General features: G+C 39.3%; 1 protein-coding gene across 3 annotated transcripts in view; it reads left to right on the top strand.

The window, feature by feature from the left end:
• The window catches only part of Shal (Potassium voltage-gated channel protein Shal), a 142,257-nt gene that overhangs the window by 2,046 nt on the left and 122,030 nt on the right, over positions 1–18,181 (top strand). The gene's annotated exons all lie outside the window — the stretch shown is intronic.

The following is an 18,181-nucleotide window of genomic DNA, read 5'->3' as shown; positions in this document are numbered from 1 at the left end:
TACACGGTGTCCTAGGATTGGTTCGCCATATTGCATGCTGCATTTATGCAGGAGCGTGTTCTGTTGGTCTAAGTAAAATTTTACCCATGTATAAAAGTGACAATCATGGGCAGAAATTCATGAAAAATGGCTACAACCCATAGTTTTCAACGCTGAATTCATCTGTCGCCTTAAAAGTATTGATTTTTTAGGGCCAGGGGAAATTTAAGGGGGTCACGGATGGTCCAGGATGGGAGAATTTTCAGAACAATAACCCTCTGAAATCCCCCTGTAACTCAATATTTTGATATTTTTAAGGCTATCAATCTGGCGGTGAAAGTTTTGGGAGGAAGGCACTTTTCAGGAATTTTGGTCCACACCAGAGTTTTGGTCGTTATAATTAAAAATGATATGAGTTTTTAAAAATATATGAGGCCCATCTCTAAATGAGGGTACTACCGGAGAATCATGATATACAGAAAAAGTCTTTTCTTGACCCATAAAACACGCTTCTACAGCCTGCACTGGAAAAAAACACATTGGATCTAGTGTCCAGACTCTTAAAAACATCGACAAGAAAAAATACTCTTGATTCAATCGGAGTTTTGCTTAAATCAAGAACCAAGCCTCTTAATTTGAGCGGATTTTCTTTTGATTTAAGCTTAAATCTGATAGAATCAAGAGTATTTTTTCTTGTCAATGTTTTCTAGAGTCTGGACTCTAGATCCAATGTGTTATTTTTCCAGTGTGGCGGTTTTTTATCTGTTTGAGCTCTTCTTAAATTCCGAAATTGCGAACAAACAAAAAGATCATCGATAGCACGTCCCGCCCTTTGATCTCCTGAGTGGTGAATTCCGAGTCACAGATAATCCCCTCAGCTTGTTTGTGCTTCGATTGGGTTGCACTGTGCCCACACGATGGGGGTCTTTAAAATGAAAAAGCAATTTGTATCCGTGGTGCTGTAAGTAGTTTTTCTACTCGTTTCTCAGAGCACTAATTTGGAAAAGCGTCTCAGCGGGTTTGTTTGATTGATAATGAGCTTTAAACGCACCGTCGCACAGTGGATCGAGTCAGTAGGAGAGGCCGGACAAAATTTGGAAACTTCAAACGCTCATAACTCCGTTTATACCAAATTTTGAGGTTCTAAAAATGGTTCAATTGGTTTCCTCGCGAAATTTTCTTCTAGTAGCACCTCTTAAAATTTGAAGTGTGACGAAATATACATCAAAATTTGCAGTTCCATCCAAAAATTTCATGTCCGACGTCTCTGATTGACTCGATCCACCGTGCGGCGATCGTCAAAATGCGATATGATCGCACAAACGGATTAAAAGATACATATAGATTATTTATTTTAAAAATCCCAACTTGATTCTTTGGAAATGACATTTACGTGGCTAAATAACACAAAAAATTTAGATGTCGTTGTAGTCATTTTAAGGCTTCAGATTAGACGGAGACGCATTTTTGTTCATTAGTGCCTCCTCAATATGTTATTAATTCGATTGTGTGGCATAAAGCTTTGGTCAACATACTTTATCGGGCTCGTTTTGACAGTCGAGTGATGGAAAAAATTATTTTTGCGGCTCTCAACGTTCCAACTTTAAAATTACGGAGATTCCGAGGTTTTTCACAGTTCTAAAACAGCATATATATGGTTCAGCTCACAGATGAACGCGCAATTTTAGAGAAAAATGTCCGATTTCCTGATGAAATGTGCAATTTGTCACTTCGAAAAAAAAAATGAAGAAGAAAAAACAGATCATTAGATTTGAAAATTGCGTCACAACCAAACGTTTGCATCACGTTCTCATCGATTCTAGAATTGCTAAATCGGGTATTTTCGTCATCTCTGGGAGATGTGATACCTTTTCGGTGTCTTATTAATATTTTGCAGGGAAGTTAATAGTAAACTTTGATTCTACGTAATAATAAACATTACACTATTTATTTTTTTCGAAAAATTTGGTTTGCCGATGCACATTGTAATAAAACGTACCTCTAAACATCAATACAATTTTGTTGACAAGAACGGAGTCTGATGGGTATAACACTGACTTGGGGTAAACGATAAAGCTCATCAGCGAACAAGTATGGGACATCAAGAATTTGACAACGATTAAAAATGTTGTTCATTTTGACATGAGTACGTACTACAACTTCAAAAGTTATTGTTTCATGTTTGCTTTGTTGAAGAAAAATAAAATAACATGGGCGAAAAGACCGACCCACGGGGAGAAAACATTGAACATGTATCTTCCAGGGCGGGGAAAACAGCCCCAGAGCATATGCAAATGATTTATTAGCATTGCAAATTCGGATAGCAGAGCACATTTTCAGAAGTATCTACATGCTTCATTTAAGAGTTTCGTATGGAGTAGCAAACTTTCTCGAATTTTGAAAGGCTTACAATAAACCAGACACAAAAATACAAGAGTAATCTGAATTCTGAAATAAATGTTATATGTGTCGATGGCTGGAGTCGAAAAATGCGTGTCTCAGATCGCGACGTCGTTATGTAAGTCGTAAGTAATTCATGTTTCTCGCGTGTGAAGGAGAATCTCTTAATGATTCCTGCTGAAATTTTCTGTTAATTTTCTTCACTCATTACAAAAAAAAAAAAAAAAAAAAAAAAAAAAAAAAACTTTTAATCGTAAAGAATCAGTTTGATTAGGTAGAGTAGATTTGATTCTTTGAAGGGCGTAAATTAAAGCATACTTTGAGTTTTTGAAAGTTGTAATTGAGATATGCATTTTTTATATTTATAGCCATCGACACGTGGCGTCGACGGGAGGATGGCAGTGCCGTGGCGTAAATTGCGATGTATCGATTGTTATGCCATTTAAACCTATGGAAACGGATCGATAAACAGGATGTACGCAGCGAACACCTTATTAATCGATTCTTTACCATAGCTTCAAATGGGGAAATATCGATATATATCGATTCATGCCACGCCACTGGAGGATGGCTGAACTCCGAGAGCACGTATCTAAAAATGGGATGTTGTAGACTTTCTCATCAAAATGCCAAATTGGTAATATTAGGTTGTTTCACCTAACGACAAACGCAAAAATCTTAAAAATTGACCTTGTAGATTTTAGAACTAGCTGTGATGAAGAGGAACATTTTCATTTTGACACAGGTAACTTCGCAATTTCATCGCATTGGTAATGTTGAAAAACCTCGGCTTTTTTAAAACAAATTAACGAGAACGGCTTGAGTAGCCGAAAAAATAGTATAAACCGTTGCGTATATTTAGGACGAACTATGACAAAAATGAAAATTTGGGCAGTCAGAGAGGTATATACATGGAGTGGTTTACATTCTTCAGTGTTCTAATTAAGTTTAAATATAGCACAAAAACGATGCGCTGTTTTATTCCTGTTTTTATTTTTTGCGTTTACCATGTTGACGTTGAAAAATGAGCATCAGTTTAATTAAAAACTTAAAGTTTTGCAGCTATCCAAGTCATCGAGAGAAAGTTTTTAAGCTACTTTCAAAACTTGAGGCTCCTCGGGGCTCGCTGAAATCCTTCATTTAAGCCCAAAGCCCACACATTTTACCTCTTCGAAGGGACTTGTGCCCTCCTGATTCGGTTTAAAAAAAGGAGAGAGAATGGGACTCCCTGGGACTTTGAGCTTCAACGGAAATGAAAAACGCCTCAATTTGAGGAAGCTCTAAAAGGTATCTTTTACGAGGGAATTAAAAACTCAATTATCTACCTCTTCCTACATTTTCACAGGGCTGTCGGCTTGTCACAAAAATGGACCACTAGACAGTGCACGGAATTAAGTATCAGAGAGCAAAAGTTTTAATCAAAATAGGACATATTTAGGCTTAAAAGAACTATTTGAATGAAATCTAAAGGAACTACGTTCATAGAACTTACATACTCCATGCGTCCCTTTGATTTAATTGATTAATCCGCACACAGTTTTTTCTAGCGTACATATTTTTAACTGCCTGTAGAATACAATGGAAATATCCAAAAAGTCTGAACTATATACCGCATGAAAAAAAAAAAAAAATAATTTCGAGTACATCGTGGACTTACACTTTCTACTCACAAAAAAAGAAGGTCAAATTGAGTTAATCGAGCACTGAACTAAGTGTTTTCAATAGGTTTTACAATGCAATATTTTTTTCTGGAGACGTCAATCTTCGAGTTTTTCAATGAACTGTATCGTTACAGGTTCAATGTATCGTTTGGGTCAAAACAACAGAACATAACCTCAATTTTTTTTTTTTTTTTAAATTTATTTTTGCAGTTTATTTGCTTATATTCCAGTTTAGGAATCTACAGCCGTCAATAAATATTGTCAGTAGACATCAGGGTGATTTTTCCACATCTATGCTCCGGCTTTCAAATTTTCAGGGATTAAGGTCGAGTAGAATCTGTTTCTGCAGATTCACTCGTCAGTTCCGTGAAAATTTTTCGCCATCACCGGGATTCGAACCTGGGACCTATTGGTCTAGAGTCAGACGTGCCAGGCCAATCTGGCCGGCTAACCTCAAGCAAAAATGTATGATTTAAGTTAGAAAAGCTGAGACTGAGAAAATTCCTAACAATTTTACCTATCATTACCATTTTGCACTCATAAAAATATAACATTTACCAAAACAAAACTCGTTCTCTCAGCTTGCTCAGTTGACTTTTGAAGCTGTGTTTACATGTTGAACTATATCGGTACAATCTTACCTGTTCGATGTATCGAATACAATCCATGGGTCAAGGTTCACGTCTCCCTTAACACTAATTATTTTACAGCTTTAATCGTGGTCGGTCCAACTATATTAAAAGTTCCTGAATTTGTCCTGAAGTTTTATTTTTTTAACAGAAAACGAAATATTATGCTGATTTGAAATTTTGTTAATAGGTTCTTTAGAATCCAGGAAAAAATCTCGAAAAGTTTCAAAAGTAGGCAGAGTGCACTTTCTGGTTCATGATGACTTTCTGGTTATTCATGTTAAATCCGTAACCAATAGGACTCAGGACGATTTTGCAGCACGCGAAACGGACTGTTTGCTCTGTCTTCTCGGTTGTGTTGACAGAGCGCTTAAACGCAAATCATCCTCTTATTGAAACGAGGTCTAATGAATTTTTCTTTACTCAGGTTTTTGGCTGAGTCAATCATGCAACCTTAATTGGTTCTTTGTCTGAGAGACAACAAAATGTGCAAGTTCTTGATTGATGCAAGAATGTTTGATGTGTGCTAAAGATGTTGCCAGCAGATGACAACATTCCACTGGTTTTAACGACGTAGAAATTGCGCGACAAAATTATATAGAAATTAATTTCCGATTCAATTTATCTTGCCCGCTGCAAAACATTACCCATATTGGTATGACATAAAAAATTTTACTAGAAAAATATCGTTTTTATAACTTATTGCGCTCTTTTCACAGATTCATGACCTTGCAGTTTAATTAATATTTTTTCACGGAAAAAATTAACGAACGTCGCTATTTTACAATTTGCTCCTTGAGGGAGGGAGAAAACTCATAGAGCGTTTCAAGGAATAATGTCCATCGTAGTTTCCCCTTTACACTGAAAAAAAAATCTTGGTGTATTTACGAGGAAAAGGGTAAAATTACCAAGAATTTAGGGTTCTATTTGATCCCAGTTTTTTCTTGGTAAAATTACCATTTATGGAATTGGTAATTTTGACGAGAAATCTCGGTAATATTATTGAACTTTCTCAGTAATTTTACTGGACCTTGGTAAAAATGCCAATATTTTTTATCGACTGTGGTAGAATTACCGAGATAAAATGGCAAAGTTACCGGGAATTGATTATCAATAAAAGTGGTATCCTTACCTGAAAAAAATAGTAAAAATACCGCTTTTTAGGTATGCTTACCAGTCTGTCTTTGTAAAATTACCAATAATTGGTAAAAAAAAGTGAAATGGTAAAGGCACCAACGGACCTTGGTAAAAACGCCGAAAATTTTTTTTCATTGAGAGAGAGGGAGAAAACTCATAGAACGTTTCAAAGAATAATGTCCATCGTAGTTTCCTCTATAGGAAATATAATATAACAAAACATTTAACCATTGCTATCTCCGATGCGTATTTTATTTTCATAGATCTTGAAGGGGGTCTGGCAACTCCGTCTTACCCTAATCCTTGGTTAGTTTACTCTGACACCCACAAGAGAAACAGAAGGTGTTGAATTGCGGTTCGTTGCCATGTATACGAGGCAATCAAGTTTATCGCAACCTCATCGCTGTTCACCGCTCGCGCCCCCAAGGAGAAGGGCGATGAAATCTTCCCTTTGTTGAAAGAAGATTAGTCGAACTAAAAATATACAATACCATCAGAATTTGAAACCTGGGAAGGTGATTTGAAGATGTTTTCAAAGTACAAACTAGCACAAGGGATGAAAAAATTGTTGGTTGGAAATTTTAAAACCACCTAATGCGACACACACACCCTCACACCAAAAAAAAAAAAAAAAAAAAAAAAAAAAAAAAAAATGCGTTAAAATTTCCCTTAAAATGGATCTCTCCACGAATGAAAAATCCACCACGATTTTTCCAACAAAATGACACAATGAATACAATTTAAATTTTTGTTCAAAAATTGACGAAAACATTTAACACAATACATTACATACATAACATAAACACAAATACTTTCAACCTATTTTAAATTTCTAAAATAAGTCTGGGTGTTCGAAAAGCATACCATCGCATAGAACACTGAAATCAGTTTACACGCCGATTTAATGGAAAGTGGCTTTTGTTTTTTCGAAAAGCAGAAAGTTTGGATCGATAGACAGGGCTATGTTGATCTTTTTCTTACACTCAATTTCTATAGAAGATCATCGTGTTTTGATTTAAATTTTGATGAAGATACATGTCAATTACGGTGTTTGATTTCTTAAAATGTTCAGTGCTGATTCATTATGAACTTTCAGCCCAATGTTTTCAGACTTTCTCATTACTCGAAGACAAACCTTCGACATTATTAATTTAGTTACATAACCAAAAAATCAATTAAAACATCAAACGAATGAAATCGTTCACCGTTAGTAAGCCAAATAAGTTGTGAAAGCACGGAAGCAGGACATTAAAGGTAGCGAGAAAAGTTACGTTCAATGTATTAAAACTGATGCAAATAGAAGACGCAAAAGTTCACCAAGGAAGTCTCATTAAAACGGTCATGACTGATAAAACTTGACGGATTTCTTCAATTTATGCCGAGTACCTCTTAGGAGTTAAGTTTATTTGAAAGTGAGGGTCTTATACTTCACCCTCCTTTTACCTTTGCATGTTCCTTCATTTTCTTTCCTCCGAAATGAATACTTTACATGATGACTGTACCTTCCGAATTTATTTTTAAATTGTGTCTGCACCTTGGTGAAGGCTTCGTATTTTCCCCTTACAGTCTCACTCTTAATTGAGGGGAACAGATAAATTAATGTTTTACTTCCAATTAATGCCACGAAAAATGACTTTTAACCTCTCCGGGCACATTTTTAGGAGTGAAGAAAACTAAACCACACTCCAGCAAAGGGCCAGATCTTAACATCTAAAATCCTTTTATGATGAAATAAAATGTGTACTATCCACAAATTAAAATGTTACTCGAGAACATTTTAGTGTCTTAGCGTTGCATTAACAGTGATTGCATCCTCAGGTCTTAAAAAACCTAAGGATGCAAGCACCTAAGTCAAATTGTGCGCTAATCTACCTCGATGCGATTCAAGGCAAAACAAAATGTTTTCCAGGGAGGCGTTCTTTGTTCTTGAAAGTTGCCTGTGTACCGTTAAATAGGTCTATGGGAAAAGTTCAATAAAACCGGACAGGTAGTTTGCCAAATGTGTCTTTATTCCTCGTGGCTAATTTTGCTTGAATGGATTTTAATTTCTTTCGCTCGTATGACCGTAGATTCCGCAAATTTGAATTGAAATTGGTACCACTGATACCTCTTGATGAATCGGTTTTGAAATTTTTCGATTTGAATGTTTTTCACGCGGAAAATTTTGAAAGAGAAAAAAAGTTTCTAGTGCTTGAATTCTACTTGTGTCCTATGGTTTATAAGTAACGTAGAAAACATCATGATACATGTTTCATGTCGTATATCTCTACTGTCAGAAGAGCTAACTGGAGGAGTGAAGTAATCTTCTCTCCATTCTATTTGCACTGAAAAAAAAATATCCGTGTATTTACTAAGAAAAGGGTAAAATTACCAAGAATTCAGGGTTCTATTTGATCCCAGTTTTTTCTTGGTAAAATTACCATTTATGGTGTTGGTAATTTTACCGCAAATCTCGGTAAAATTATTGAACTTTCTCGATAATTTTACTGGACCTTGGTAAAAACGCCAATATTTTTTATCGACTGTGGTAGAATTACCGAGATAAAATGGGAAAGTTACCGGAAATTGATTACCAATAAAAGCGGTATTCTTACCTGAAAAAACAGTAAAAATACCGGTTTTTAGGTAAGCTTACCAGTCAGTCTTGGTAAAATTACCAATACTTGGTAAAAAAGTGAGATGGTAAAGGTACCAACGGACCTTGGTAAAAACGCCTAGAATTTTTTTTCAGTGCGGGCAATGAAACAATATTTTAGGCAATTTCGGTTGCTGTTACCGAATTTTAAGGGATTGTCGAACCTCTGCACTCTGCCCCCCTTTCTCCCCCACAGAAAATTCTGCTTCCTCTAGATGAAGTATTTTATCCCCCTCCCAGGATCCAACTGAAACGGCACCCCTGCTTTTTTGTCGCCTACCCCCCCCCACCCCTCCCGATCCGCTAGCTTCATACACTGGGCGGACGGATACGCAGAAATATTTCAAATTAAACATCACCAAACGACCCATACGACAGATAATACAGTTTTAAAAAGGCGTCCATATTTCCAGCCCGTCCCCTCCTCTCGGCCGGAGGATGAGCCCCCTTTATTTTTTACCACCCCTTCGATCCGTCGCCCCGCCGCTCTCTCATCCCGCTCTCTGCTCCAGACGGAGGCTCTTAAAGCGGAGCAGCCTTAAAAAATGGATACTATAAAGAATGAATAATAGTAATAAAAATAACGATAGCATGTAAATACGAGATTCGGCGCGGGGTGGGGTGGGGTGGGGGGGGGGGCTGGTAGCCGAGCGGGAAGGGCTTATCAAACACGGAACTAGGTCACGCTGAAGCCAAGCCAGGCCAAGCTTAAACCTCGAGTATCCTCAATGGCTGCACCCTCCCGGATAGGGGAGGGGGCGGGGGAGGCAATAACTCGATTCGCCCCCCCCTCTCCTCCCGCGCCCCTCCAGCTGCTTTCCCCTCCCCTTTTCTGCTTGTTTCGAGTTATAAATCAAAGAGATAGAAAACTTCAAAACAGCGAGGCGTTGCGCCGCTTCTTTTTTCTCCCGCGAACGGTTTTTGACTTTTGAAGCTAGCCCGGAGCCGGGAAAGCTGTTGATTAAGTTGCGGTGTTACGTTGTTTCCCCGCGCATAATTGATTGCCCGGCGATATTTCACCGCGAAAACGAACGGCGCTAAAAACTTGGTCCGCTGAAAATAATTTACCTCCTATCGTTGTAAGTTCGCGCGAACTTGGTTTAAGTAATTTTATATATCTAATTAACTCGGTTTCATCCTTTGTCCGGGCCGGCGGACTTTTTAGCGATTCGTTAGACTCGCGGTGTGAATAAAATGGATGACTACACTGCCGCACAACGCAAAAACGTCGTAAACGCCATTTTACATTTTTCAGAAACGATGTATCATAGCAGAAAAACTTGTGTACCTTGGGACAATGTTTTTACAGAATTCTTTTGCTTATACTGTTGAGAACTTAACCCGAAAATATGAGGTGCATGGGTACAGCAGTTTTGATTTCACAAAGTGTTAAGTTCCAAAAATCGAGTACACAGGATCGGAGATCGCAATAAATGTTTCTTCACTAAAAATATAATCGCACACCTGCACGGTAGATTTTTGTTTTTTGTGAGCGTGTCGCACTAGGTGGTTTGAAATTTTCCAAGGAAACACCCAGATCCGGATAAACATTTTGGCTAACAACAAAACTGCATATGCATAATTTGGAAGAAATTCGGAAGAGCTTAGTGAAACTAGAAACATTATTGAATGACACATTTCCTGTGTTATTTTGCTGATCTGCCACGAAACAAACGGGTGCTAGGTGGTGCCTGTTTGGCTTTATTTATTAGAATACATGAGGATGGGTGAAAAAGAGGAGCTGATCGGCTAAAACTAATCCACCTCTTAACTGCACGGTAGACTCATGCAGAATTTAAAATTGTATCTGAAAAGTGAGAAATTAACCTCTCTTACTAAATTGGTTCAAATTTCGGATTGATCCAGAAAATGAAAGCGCACTAGAAGTAGACTTGAGGGGATCGCACTTGAGGGGATGAATCTTTGAAAAAGTTTTGAGAAGATCGCGTTTATATAAACTCAATAGACCTCGTGCATATGTCGCAGGAATTTGCAATTTGAGTATTGCTTCCAACGAGAAACACGATGCCGCCACTGGTTTCCACCCTGAAACGAACTCCAAAGCTCAAAAAAAGTTCTCAAAGTTGAGGCTTTACAGGAGGGGATATCCTACGGAATCCTGTGAGTCCACCAAGCAAAGCTAGGGAGTAAATACATTCACAGGGTTACCACTTTGTTTAGGAGCTCTAAAACTGAAAACACGGCAACCCTGCTAATGTATTTGCTCCCTATCCTTACATGAAGAACTCTCCATACTGGCTAGAAATTGAGGTGGACCTCAGGATAGCGTGGGATATCCCCTCCATTACGGCCTCAGCTTTGAAAGCTTTTTTTGAACTTTGGAGCTTATTTCAGAGCAAGTCAGTCGCACCATCGTGTTCTTCACGATATTTTATGCAAGAAAAAGTACTTAAATCGCAAATCCCCCACACATGTAACGTAAGAGCTCTATTGAAGGGTTTGTATGTACATGTTATTTTTAAAAACTCCCTTTGTGGCTGGATTTCATTTGTATACGTGTTGGTGCAAGCACAGTGGTCCACATTTATCGAGAAGGAGCCATTATGTTTGGCTCCTTTCGGAAGTGACATACGTGCCTACTTTTGATTCTCTTTAGCACGAGATGACTTTTCAAATTAAGCGCATGCTTCAGCAAGCAGCTGCCTCCTACCAAATGTTGTCTGCTTGGTGAGAAATTTTTACTCTATAACCACCATGAGCACGTTCTACCCTAACTTATGTATCACATTATTCACAGACTAGATGGGAAATCTCAAAACTGTCATCAGCTCGATTTGTACAATGATATTAAATTTCAGCATTTGATTTGACTCACAGATATATCCACGTTATGGTCTCAAACTTTACAACTTGAAATAATTTAAAATGTCCTCTCAATACTCTCAATTAAAATACACCTCTGAATTTCTCCCTTCTGTCTTGCCCTATAGATATTTCCCCATTATGGTTTCAGAATGTCAACTCGGAATGATTTAAAATGTCTCCTTAATACTCCGTGTGGTTGATCCCTTTGTGACGCGATCATTTGAATAATTTAGACCCGTGGTGGCGTCCGATCACCGGCAGAGGAGCAGATAGAGAGATGGCTCGATACTTGAGAGTGAACATTGCTGTGATCAAAAGAGACTCGAATGCAAACGTCCCTTGCATAACGCATAAAACGGATAATCGCGTCCCTTTGTGAACGTCCAATCATTCGCATACCCTCGTGGGGATGAAGATCAAAAGAAATTATTTTTACCTTATCGGTCCTCAATTTACACTACTACAGCCACGGAGGGTCTGACTTAATTTTACTGTGAGAAATCATGAAAAATGTGCAAGCATAACTTAACCTGACCTAACGGAGGTCAAAGGAAAAGAAATTGGATCTCCATCGCAACGTTTATAAATCTCCAATTGTACTATTTATTTAACCGAATACTTAAGATAAACCTCCTTGAAGTTGTCTGTGAATGTGTTTAAATCTGTGAAGGAAATTCACAGGAGACAAAGAAAGAAAACCATTTAGTTACATAAATACATACATAAAGCCGCTTTTATAGCGCCGCCTCGCGCTCTGCAACGCCCAATCGCCATTGTCCCCTATCCTCCCAGAGATCATCAGGCAATTGGCACCTTCTGATCTCCTCCTCCTGTTTAGTTCCTCCATTTAGTTTCCTGTCGAAAAAATAAACATTTGTGACGTCTCAATTGAAAATATGTATTTTCGGATTTCAACCATTAATGTTTACTGTTTAGCATGGCCGGTTTCACCCACTTGCCGCCCATGGGCCGCCTGTATTTTGCCGCCCCCTTCTCATTCGTTTTGAAACTCGATGAAAACCATCAAATGAACGTGTCAGCGGGGGCGGGGTGCATAAGACGCATTTACTCGTGTTGAACACATTTTTGGGAAAGCCCTGTCAACACTACTAGCAAAAGTTCACGGAACTTTGCGCGAAAGTTAAGTTCCGTAAACCTATCTCTGTGTGGACAAGGCCTTCCATTTATAAGAAATGAACGAAAAAATTATGAAAGAACAAACATAAATGTGGATCAATGATTTCAACTTCCGCCGCCGCGCCGCGCAGACCGCACCGTATTTGGCGCAATGCGTGAAGTATTCCGACAGTCTTGTAGGCGCTATGCGTTTCACGCTGACCGCACTGTGTTTGATGCAATGCGTGAAGTATTCGTGCAGTCTTGTAGGCGCTAATACGTGTTACATGCCGATCGCCGGGCCGAGGACTTCTCCTTTTCATCTCACGTCTTCGTTATCATTTCTCTCTAAGTCGCGCCGTTCCAGGCCAAATTGCGTGTTTGGTCTCTCTCTTAACTCGACTTATTGAAGGTGCTGTCTCTTGTATCACTAAGAGACGACAAAACTAGAAATTACTATACTCTTAGGAAATGAGAGATTTTGTCGCCTTTTCTCGTTTGTAATTTTGTTTTTATAAATCCGGTTTTTTTTATACCTACACTTTAAAAAATTAAAAAGTTTAAGTGTATAAGTGTTTTTACCCACGGGCCACCCAATAAGACCAATTTTTTACCACACATTTCTCGTACCATAATTAAATTAATGCTATGCCACAGGTATGTAATATTATGTTCGTGTAAGTACTATCTATGTGGTACGGCACAGGCACAATAGAATATGGAAAGATTAGGAAGAAGCCACTTCGGGATCGAAAGATTTACAGTGGAACGGGATTATAATCGCGTCAAACCGGGCAATAAATAGATGAAAGACATTCATCTTAAATGAGGCTCTGGCTAAGTTTTCAACTTATTGAGGTGTGACGTAATCAATAACACCGTCCACCTCGCCACCAGATCGACCCGCTATTTGTGTTTGATTGTTTACAGTTTCAAGAAGCCCCTGTTCGACGTTTTCTCTTCGCAGCTTAGGAGTTCGTCATCCCATTATCTTTCTTCCTCGCATTTAATGTCATGTTTTTACGGGGAGTTGAAAAGTATTGCCCGAGGTGCTCTTCCCTTTAATTGGCTTATCTCGAGTTCGTTTTTCGTTCATGTCACCGAACAGCCCTCTCCTCTCATTTTGTCGCTCCTTTGACGTAAGGACGTATCTGCTTTTGAGTTGAGCCCTGCTTCCATGTGACTCCACTTGTTTCAGGGCTCAAGACGGGATGAAGATACACCCGTACACCAAAGGAGGGACGATTTATCGTCTTTAATCGTTTACATTGTCTCTCTGGGGAAAATATTCGAGTTATTTTCATTCAGAGCTCCCATTTCCCGGAAATAGTACCGACATTCGGAACTTTTGAGATTTTTTCCGGAACTTTTTTCCTTCTTCTTCTTTCTTTCCTTGGCTTTAGTCGTTAGAAAACAGCCATCGCTTTTTAGAAATTCGCGAAATGCTCCGGATCTCTTGCGCTTTTCGGAACTTTCTCGGATCTTTTAAAAAAATCTAAAAAGAATCCTGGAACTTTTGACGGTCATGGAGTAGGAGAAATTTGAAAAAAAAAGTTCCGAATCCCAGAAATTTTGACGGACATGCATGGAATGGGAGCACCCGAACCTGACTTGGGGTTGGTTACGCCTGAGATCGCTAATTCGTATAGTTAGAATGACACAAGGATCAAATTCATTACACTCAAAGTCATAGAGTAAAAATGAATCTAAGTGCAGACTAACACCGTCACACTGTCGGTATTTCTCTGGGTCGGGTTTTTTTTTTTTTTTTTTTATTACAATTTCAAGTAGCCTATCGGCTAATCCCACGCTTATTACCCCAGCCCCAGGTGACCATTGCTGAGACCATCAAACTCAGATCACCTGGCCGGGAAACGAACCCGGGACCTCATGGTCATAGGGCCAGCGCTACAACCACTACACTACAGGAGGCCGGCATTGTTTACATTGGTCCAACTTCGGAGCTCCATGATAACCTAAAACTGATGAACCAATCAGAGAGCGGCACAGAGATGGCAATACTCTCCCGTCTATTCTATAGGTACTCTATTCCTCTCCGCTGACTTCTGTTTAATCCTAGCCGTCCATTCGATTGCGTCGAAACCGTAATTTGACTCGATTAATCGTAGCCTGCGGGCGCCGGCTCCTCATTAGCGGGGACCGAAGCTCGAGCATCTTGCCGCAAAGGTCGCGGTCAGCGCGGCGGGGATAAAACCGAAAAGACCTCGGAGCGGGACTTCCGGTCCCCCACTGTATCGTAAACAGTCCTGGAAAAGCGGTCGGCCCAGTTTTATGGGGCGTAAAAAGGGTTCGGCTCCGAGACACGTTGCCGTTCATGCCCAGTTAAAAGCTGTAGCTTGGCGTGCTTTGCGATATATCGATTGATTTGCCGTTTAAACCTATGGAAAAGGATCGATGAACATTTTCGATTAAGAATCGATTTTTTACCATAGTTTCAAATGGGGGCAATATCGATTTTCGATTATTCACGCCTCGCCACTGATCTGCTGGTTACGGAAAAGTGCAGTCTGGGATGAGCCTCCAGATCCATCAAAGCACGTGCTAACCGCACCTCATACGGACATTCACGTACGCCTTTCATCCGTAAGCAATGCAAAGTTCAGTTTAATATCGCACGGTTAGGCAACCTCGGTTTTAATATGCCAAGTTAAAAGGAAGGACCTGCAATGTATACCGTGCTAAGAGAAAACGACTTTTGAAAACTCGGATGTTGCCAGAATTCCTTCGGGAAAATATTTATTTGCGAGAGAGGTTATGAATATTTATCCTTGAAATTTTCGTGTACACAAGATTAAATTGCGATTAAGATGTTCTAAAAATTGAGAGGCTTGGAGGACAAGGCGCATAAGTGCATTTCGAGAAATACGTGTTTAAAGTTTCGAAATGGGTCCTGAAGGCGGAGAGAAAGTTCAAACTGACTTTTCAATGCTTAAAAATTCGAATTTGGCGGCTAATTCTTGACAGAATACGCATGAAGACTAGTTTCACTTGAGATCATCAATATCTCAATTTTTTTAAAAACTGCACTTATGCGCCTTCTGCGGTGCTAAGGAAAAACGGCGTATAAACCTTTAGGCGTTGCCTAATTTTCGTTGCCAAATTCCCTAGTAAAGTTATATATATTATACTTCCAATTTTTCAGAGATTTTTGTTAGTATTTTGATCTAAAATTCATGAAAATTTCAAGAAGAAATATTCATAACCTCTCTCGATAGTTAACATTTTATTGGAAGAAATTAGACAACCCTCGAATGCTCATACGGCGTTCTTCCTTAGCACGGCAGCCTTGTCCTTCAAGCCTCTCATATACACAAGTTTTCCAAGGAATTGGTCTATTATCGGAGGAAATTTGGCAACGCTCAGGTTTTTACGGTTTTCTCTCTAAGCACGGCGGAATTCTGGTGGGAATTCGGCGGTTTTCATGGAGATTTGGCGGCGTGGCTCGAGTGATGGAAGGATGGTTCTGCAATGCGTCTCGTAACTCGTAATAAGCGGTCAGGGCGAGCTGTACTTCCAGTTTCGGAGGATCTGCACGTAGTATCTCAAGTCGGAGAGGCCTCATGTCCGTGACACGAAAAGGGCTCTTCCGGGGCTTCGTATTTCGTCGCCCCTCTGACGTAAGGGCGCATCTCGAATTCCGTATGAGCTCCAGAAAGCATGGATTCGCATATAAAACAGGGCTCACGTGGAAATTGAGTTACGTGCCTACACGGAGGGCCGACGATTTGTTGCCATGTAGATACTTTCTATCAGCGTTGCCCCCAATCCTCGTGTTAGCTCTTTACAATTTAACGGATTTAACCGAAGCTGAATTTTATCTTGCCTAATTTCCACCCTTGTTCTCTTTTTCTCCTTTTTAATAAACATGCAACAAGAAAACAAGGGTGGAAATTGAGATACGTGCCTACATGGAGGGTCGACGAATTGTTGCCATGTAGATACCATATAGTGATAGTGTAGTTGTTTGTTGCCATGAGTTCTATCAGCGTTGCCCCCAATCCTTGTGTTACCTCTTTACAATTTGACGGATTTAACCGCAGCTGCATTTTATCTTGCCCAATTTCCACCCTTGTTCTCTTTTTCTCCTTTTTTTTAACATGAAAACTGAGAGACGATCATTGCTAGCAGGGTATGGACCGTTTAATAATTTGGCGGACAATAAGTTGCGTGCGAAGTTGTATTTTTTTTAGCGTAACAATTAATCGTAACAGTTGTGCATAAGTGCGTGACATTCCTATTTTTTTTTGAGTGTTAGTGCCAGGGGCTTATTTAATTGGATTTTTTTGCACCACATTGCAACGCCGTCGCAACATTTTGATGCGTAGCTCTGAGAACGTTCCAGGGAATTGTAACGCGACTTAACGTTACTCCTCTTTCCCTGCCAAAGTTGCCTCTGCTAATTTTTTTGTTGCGTGCTCCAAATTTTAATGTGTAATAGAATAGTGGAACCATGCGGAATCATTTTAATAAGAATTATACAAACTGCAAAAAAAAAAAAAAAAAAAAAAAAAAAAAAAAAAAAAAAAACAATCGCAGCGTTCCTCGCGGATGACAATTGAAAATCGCAAACAACAAAGGAATGCACTGGCTGTTACACCCTTGCAACAAATGTTACTGGAGTGACCTTGAAGCTCCTCTCTCATTGGTCGTAGAAAAGTGACACAAGCAGCATTTTTTTTGCAACATGCTAACCTATGTTATTCAAACAAAATACGCCTCGTCTGTAAAATCTCACTCTCATTCGAGCAACTTTCTTTGAGCAGTCTAGAAAGGTTCTCTCGATCCGTCACGGTCAGCGTTGAGACAGTCGTTCCGCCTTCAATTTTTCGCTATGCAACGAGCACAACCATCAAGCGCGAATAGTTGCATCCAGTCGCCTTCATCGATTTTGTATGAACCAAGATAGCATTTCGCAAGTTTCACGAATTGTGTCACCTTACTGTCGTAACTTCGTGCCGATAAGTGTGTTGAACACTATGCGACACTCACACCCAAAAAGGTTGCGTCATTTAATTGAGAACTACCTTCTGTTCCTTAACAATTGGACGTGAAATAAGTACTCAGCTCGTTGGAGACCCGCACTGAAAAAAAAATCTCGGTGTATTTACTAAGAAAAGGGTAAAATTACCAAGAATTCAGGGTTCTATTTGATCCCAGTTTTTTCTTGGTAAAATTATCATTTATGGAATTGGTAATTTTACCAAGAAATTTCGGTAAAATAATTGACTTTCTCGGTAATTTTACTGGACCCCGGTAAAAATGCCAATATTTTCTATCGACTGTGGTAGAATTACCGAGATAAAATGGCAAAGTCACCGGGAATTGATTACCAATAAAAGTGGTATTCTTACCTGAAAAAAAACAGTAAAAATACCGATTTTTAGGTAAACTTACCAGTCTGTCTTGGTAAAATTACCAATAATTGGTAAAAAAGTGAGATGGTAAAGGTACCAACAGACCTTGGTAAAAACGCCGAGAATTTTTTTCCAGTGCGACATTAGAAGTTTGTTGTTGACATGGGGGAGTTTCATTGCAAAAGGAAGGAAATCCTTTATTTTTGGCGGAAATTGAGGGCAAATGGAATATGGCCCCGCTTTTACTTTTAAAATATTTCGACGAATGTGCATCAATGCTTCACACACTGCGTAATTTTCTTCTCTCCAGATCCGCGTATTCTACGCATTTCAATTTTCGGTTATTTTCCCGTGCAATATGCCAAAACGTGAAGAGTTGCCATCCATAATAGATCGGTATACGCGCAAACACGATGAAATACG

The sequence above is a fragment of the Bemisia tabaci genome, chromosome 10 (assembly GCF_918797505.1).
Source record: "Bemisia tabaci chromosome 10, PGI_BMITA_v3".
NCBI classification, from domain to species: domain Eukaryota; kingdom Metazoa; phylum Arthropoda; class Insecta; order Hemiptera; family Aleyrodidae; genus Bemisia; species Bemisia tabaci.
Note: the sequence above shows the minus strand (reverse complement) of the source record. Positions and strands in the feature narration are given on the sequence as shown.